This window comes from Calliopsis andreniformis, unplaced genomic scaffold (assembly GCF_051401765.1).
Source record: "Calliopsis andreniformis isolate RMS-2024a unplaced genomic scaffold, iyCalAndr_principal scaffold0004, whole genome shotgun sequence".
Classification (NCBI taxonomy): Eukaryota; Metazoa; Arthropoda; class Insecta; order Hymenoptera; family Andrenidae; genus Calliopsis; species Calliopsis andreniformis.
The window spans coordinates 11,871,781-11,878,799 of NW_027480424.1; positions in this window are offsets into that span (position 1 = coordinate 11,871,781).

Consider the following 7,019-nt stretch of genomic DNA (forward strand, 5'->3'; position numbering starts at 1 on the left):
GGCTTCACTCTATGGCGTTCTTCCACCACATCGAATAGCTACGGCCTCAGAAGTCAACGCCTGAAGCATAAAATACAATAAAAATACAACAGTCTTTCCATCCTGTAACAGGAATAATTGCAACCCGTGTGAAAGTGATGGTCATTTCTACGTTCCGGGCTACCTAGGCTACACCCTAGGGCGTTGCTCCAACAGATTGAACAGTTAGGGCCTTAGAAGTCAATGCCCGAAGCACAAAATGCAATAAAATTACAACAGATTTTCCAACATATAACAGGAATAATTGCAACCAGTTTGAAAGTGATGGTCATGTCTACGTTCCGGGCAACCTCGGCTTCACTCTAGGGCGTTGCTCCACCAGATCGAATAGTTAGGGCCTAAGAAGTGAACGCCCGAAGCATAAAATACAATATCAATACAACAGTTTTTCCATCATATAAAACGAGTAATTGCAACCAGTAAGAAAGTTGTGGTCATTTCTTATTTCCGAGCAACCTAGGCTTCACTCTAGGGCGTTGACCCAACAGATTGAATAGTTAGGGCCTTAGAAGTCAACGCCCGAAGCATAAAATGCAGTAAAAATACAACAGCTTTTCCATCGTATAAAAGGATTAATTGCAACCAGTTTGAAAGTGATGGTCATTTCTACGTTCCGGGAAACCTAGGCTTCACTCTAGGGCGGTGCTCCACCAGATCAAATAGTTAGGGCCTAAGAAGTCAACGCCCGAAGCATAAAATGCAAAAAAATAGAACAGTTGTTCCATTGTATAAAACGAATAACTGCAACCAGTGTGGAAGTACTGGTCATTTCTACGTTCCGGCAACCTAGGCTTCACCCTAGGGCGTTGTTCCACCAGATGGAATAGTTCGGGCCTAAGATGTCAACGCCAGAAGCATAAAATACGATACAAATACAACAGCTTTTCCATCGTAGAAAACGAATAATGGCAACCAGTGTGAAAGTTATGGTCATTTCTACGTTCCGAGCAACCTAGGCTTCACTCTAGGGCCTTGCTCCACCAGATCGAATAGTTAGGGCCTTAGATGTCAACGCCAGATGCATAAAATACAATAAAGGTGCAACAGTTTTTCCATCGTATAACACGAATAACTGCAACCAGTGTGAAAGTACTGGTCATTTCAAGGTTCCGGGTAACCTAGGTTTCACTCTAGGGCGTTGCTCCACCAGATAGAATAGCTAGGGACTTATAATTCGACGCCAGAAGAATAAAATACAATACAAGTACAACAGCTTTTCCATCGTATAAAATGTATACTTGCAAAAATTGTGAAAGTAATGGTCATTTCTACGTTCCGGGCAACCTATGCGACACTCAAGGGCGTTGCTCCACCACATCTAATAGCTACGGCCTTAAAAGTCAACGCCAGTAGCATAAAATACGATATAAATACAACAGCTTTTCCATCGTATAAAACGAATAATTGCAACCTGTGTCATGGTTATGGACATATCTACGTTCCGGGCAACCTAGGCTTCACTGTAGGGCGTTGCTCCTCCAAATCGAATAGTTAGGGCCTTAGAAGTCAACGCCCGAATCATAAAATACAATACAAGTACAACAGTTTCTCCATCGTATAAAATGAATGATTGCGAACATTGTGAAAGTAATGTTCATTTCTACGTTCCGGGCAACCTACGCGTCACTCTAGGGCGTTGCTGCTCCACATCTGATAGCTACGCCCTTAGAAGTTAACGCCGGAAGCATAAACTACAATATAAATACAACAGCTTTGCCATGGTATAAAATGAATAATTGCAAACAGTGTGAAGGTAATGGTCGTTTCTACTTTCCGAGCAACCTAGGCTTCACTCTAGGGCGTTGCTCCACCACATCTAATAGCTACGGCCTTAAAAGTCAACGCCAGAAGCATAAAACACGATATAAATACAACAGCTTTTCCATCGTATAAAACGAATTGTGATAACCAGTGTGAAAGTTATGGTCACTTCTACGTTCCAGTCAACCTAGGCTTCACTCTAGGACGTTGCTCCACCAGATCGAATAGTTAGGGCCTATGAAGTCAACGCCAGAAGCATAAAATACAATAAAGGTGCGACAGTTTTTCCATCGTGTAACAGGAATAATTGCAACCAGTGTGATTGTTATGGTCATTTCTACTTCCCGGGCAACCTAGGCTTCACTCTAGGGCGTTGCTCCACCAGATCGAATAGTTAGGGCCTTAGAAGTCAACGCCCGAAGCATAAAATGCAAAAAAATAGAACAGTTGTTCCATTGTATAAAACGAATAACTGCAACCAGTGTGAAAGTACTGGTCATTTCAACGTTCCGGGTAACCTAGGTTTCACTCTAGGGCGTTGCTCCACCAGATAGAATAGCTAGGGACTTATAATTCGACGCCAGAAGAATAAAATACAATACAAGTACAACAGTTTTTCCATCGTATAAAATGTATACTTGCAAAAATTGTGAAAGTAATGGTCATTTCTACGTTCCGGGCAACCTATGCGACACTCAAGGGCGTTGCTCCACCACATCTAATAGCTACGGCCTTAAAAGTCAACGCCAGTAGCAAAAAATACGATATAAATACAACAGCTTTTCCATCGTATAAAACGAATAGTGGTAACCAGTGTGAAAGTTATGGTCATTTCTACGTTCCAGTCAACATGGGCTTCACTCTAGGACGTTGCTCCACCAGATCGAATAGTTAGGGCCTTAGAAGTCAACGACAGAAGCATAAAATACAATAAAGATGCAACAGTTTTTCCGTCGTACAACAGGAGTAAATGCAAACAGTGTGAAAGTACTGGTCATTTCTACGTTCCGGGTAACCTAGGTTTCACTCTAGGGCGTTGCTCCACCAGATCGAATAGCGAGGGCCTTAGAAGTTAACGCCCGAAGCATAAAATACAAAAAAATAGAACAGTTTTTCCATGTGTAAAACGAATAATTGCTACCAGTGTGAAAGTTATGGTCATTTCTACGTTCCGGGCAACCTAGGCTTGACCCTAGGGCGTTGTTCCACCAGATGGAATAGTTAGGGCCTAAGAAGTCAACGCCAGAAGCATAAAATACGATATAAATACAACAGCTTTTCCATCGTAGAAAACGAATAATGGCAACCAGTGTGAAAGTTATGGTCATTTCTGCGGTCCGGGCAACCTAGGCTTCACTCTAGGGCGTTGCTCCACCAGATCGAATAGCTAGGGCCTTGGAAGTCGACGCCCGAAGCATAAAATACAATATAAATACAACAGTTTTTCCATCGAACAAAATGAATAATTGCAGACATTGTGAAACTAATGGTCATTTCTACATTCCGGGCAACCTAGGCGTCTCTCTAGGGCGTTGATCCACCAGATCGAATAGTTAGGGCCTTAGAAGTCAACCCCAGAAGCATAAAATACAATAAAGGTGCAACAGCTTTTCCGTCGTACAACAGGAGTAACTGCAACCAGTGTGAAAGTACTGGTCATTTCTACGTTCCGGTCAACCTAGGCTTCACCCTAGGGCGTTGTTCCACTAGATCGAATAGTTAGAGCCTTAGAAGTCAACCCCAGAAGCATAAAATTCAATAAAGATGCAACAGTTTTTCCATCGTACAACAGGAATAACTGCAAACAGTGTGAAAGTACTGGTCATTTCTACGTTCCGGGTAACCTAGGTTTCACTCTAGGGCGTTGCTCCACCAGATCGAATAGTTAGCGCGTCAGAAGTCAACGCCCGAAGCATAAAATGCAAAATAAATAGAACAGTTTTTCCTTTGTATAAAACGAGTAACTGTAACCAGTGTGAAAGTACTGGTCATTTCTACGTTCCGGGTAACCTAGGTTTCACCCTAGGTCGTTGCTCCACCAGATCGAATAGCTAGGGACTTAGAATTCAACGCCAGAAGGATAAAATACAATATAAATATAACAGTTTTTCCATCGTATAGAACGAATAATAGCAACCAGTGTGAAATTTATGGTCATTTCTACGTTCCGGGCAACCTAGGCTTCACCCTAGGGCGTTGCAACAACAGATTGAATAGCTAGGGCCTCACAAGTCCACGCCCGAAGCATAAAATACAAAATAAATACAACAGTTTTTCCATCGTATAAAACAAATAGTTGCTACCGGTGTGAAAGTTATGGTAATTTCTACGTTCCGGGCAACCTAGGCGTCACTCTAGGGCGTTGCTCCACCACATCTAATAGCTACGGCCTTAGAAGTCAGCCCCAGATGAATAAAATACAATAAAGAAGCCACAGCTTTTCCATCGCATAAAACGAATAATTGCAACCAGTGTGAAAGTTATGGTCATTTCTACTTTCCCGGCAACCTAGGCTTCACCCTAGGGCGTTGTTCCACCAGATCGAACAGTTAGGGCCTAAGAAGTCAACGCCAGAAGCATAAAATACCATGTAAATATAACAGCCTGTCCATCGTATAAAACGAAAGATAGCAACCAGTGTGAAAGCTATGGTCATTTCTACGTTCCGGGCAACCTAGGCTTCACTCTAGGGCGTTGCTCCACCAGATCGAATAGTTAGGGCCTCAGAAGTCAACGCCCGAAGCATAAAATACGTAATAAATACAACAGCTTTTCCATCGTATAAAACGAATAATTGCAACCAGGGTGGAAGTTATGGTCATTTCTACGTTCCGGGCAACCTAGGCTTCACTCTAGGGCGGCGGTCCACCAGATAAAATAGTTAGGGCCTAAGAAGTCAACGCCAGAAGCATAAAATACAATATAAGTACAACAGTTTTTCCATCGTATAAAATGAGTAATTGCAAACATTGCGAAAGTAATGGTCATTTCTACGTTCCAGGCAACCTAGGCGACACTCTAGTGTGTTGCTCCACCACATCTAAGAGCTACGGCCTTAGACGTCAACGACAGAAGCATAAAATACAATAAAGATGCAACAGCTTTTCCATCGTATAAAACGAATAATTGCAACCAGTGTGAAAGTTATTGTCATTTCTACTTTCCGCGCAACCTAGGCTTCACCCTAGCGCGTTGCTCCAACAGATTGAATAGTCAGGACCTTGGAAGTCAGTGCCCGAAGCATAAAATGCAATAAAAATGCAACGGTTTTTCCATCGTATAAAACGAATAATAGCAACCAGTGTGAAAGTTATGGTCATTTCTCCGTTCCGGCAACCTAGGCTTCACCCCAGGGCGTTGTTCCACCAGATCGAATAGTTAGGGCCTAAGAAGTGTACGCCAGCAGCATAAAATACAATATAAATACAACAGTTTTTCCATCATATAAAACGAATAATTGCAACCAGTATGAAAGTTATGGTCATTTCTACGTTCCGGGCAACCTCGGATTAACTCTAGGGCGTTGCTCCACCAGATCGAATAGATAGTGCCTTAGAAGTCAACGCCAGAAGCATAAAAAACAATATAAATACAACAGTTTTTCCATCGTATAAAACGAATAATTGCAACCAGTATGAAGGTTAACGTCATTTCTACTTTCCGGGCAACCTAGGTTTCACCCTAGGGCGTTGCTCCAACACATTGAATAGTTAGGGCCTTAGAAGTCAACGCCGGAAGCATAAAATGCAATAAAAATACAACAGTTTTTCCATCGTATAAAAGGATTAATTGCATCCAGTTTGAAAGTGATGGTCATTTCTACGTTCCGGGCAACCTAGGCTTCACTCTATGGCATTGCTCCACCAGATCGAATAGTTTCTGCCTTAGAAGTCAACGCCAGAAGCACAAATTACAATATAAATACAACAGTTTTTCCATCGTATAACACGAATGATTGCTACCAGTGTGGAAGTGATGGTCATTTCTACGTTCCGGGCAACCTAGGCCTCACTCTAGGGTGTTGTTCCACCAGATTGAATAGTTAGGGCCTAACAAATCAACGCAAGAGGCATAAAATACAATTTAAATACAACAGTTTTTCCATGGTATAAAACGAATAATTTCAACCAGTGTGAATGTTATGGTCATTTTTACATTCCGAGCAACCTAGGCTTCACTCTAGGGCGTTGATACACCACATCGAATAGCTGCGGACTCAGAAGTCAACGCCTGAAGCATAAAATACAATAAAAATACAACAGTCTTTCCATCCTATAACAGGAATAATTGCAACCCGTGTGAAAGTGATGGTCATTTGTACGTTCCAGGCAACCTAGGCTTCACTCTAGGGCGTTGTTCCACCAGATCGAATTGTTAGGGCCTAAGAAGTCAACGCCAGGAGCATAAGATACAATATAAATATAACAGTTTTTCCATTGTATAAAACGAATAATTGCTACCAGCGTAAAAGTTATGGTCATTTCTACGTTCCGGGCAACCTAGGCTTCACCCTAGGGCGTTGTTCCACCAGATCGAATATTTAGGGCCTAAGAAGTGAACGCCAGAAGCATAAAATACAATATAAATACAACAGTTTTTCCGTCATATAAAACGAGTAATTGCAACCAGTATGAAAGTTGTGGTCATTTCTACTTTCCGAGCAACCTAGGCTTCACTCTAGGGCGTTGACCCAACAGATTGAATAGTTAGGGCCTTAGAAGTCAACGCCCGAAGCATAAAATGCAGTAAAAATACAACAGTTTTTCCATCGTATAAAAGGATTAATTGCAACCAGTTTGAAAGTGATGGTCATTTCTACGTTCAGGGCAACCTAGGCTTCACTCTAGGGCGTTGCTCCAACAGATTGAATAGTTAGGGCCTTAGAAGTCAACGCCAGAAGCATAAAATTCAATAAAGATGCAACAGTTTTTCCATCGTATAACAGGAGTCACTGCAAACAGTGTGAAAGTACTGGTCATTTCTACGTTCCGGGTAACCTAGGCTTCACCCTAGGGCGTTGCTAGAACAGATCGAATAGTTAGGGCCTTAGAAGTCAGCGGCCGAAGCATAAAATACAAAATAAATAGAACTGTTTTTCCATCGTATAAAACGAATAATTGCTACCGGTGTGAAAGTTATTTCCATTTCTACGTTCCGGTCAACCTAGGCTTCACCCTAGGGCGTTGTTCCACCAGATGGAATAGTTGTGGCATAAGAAG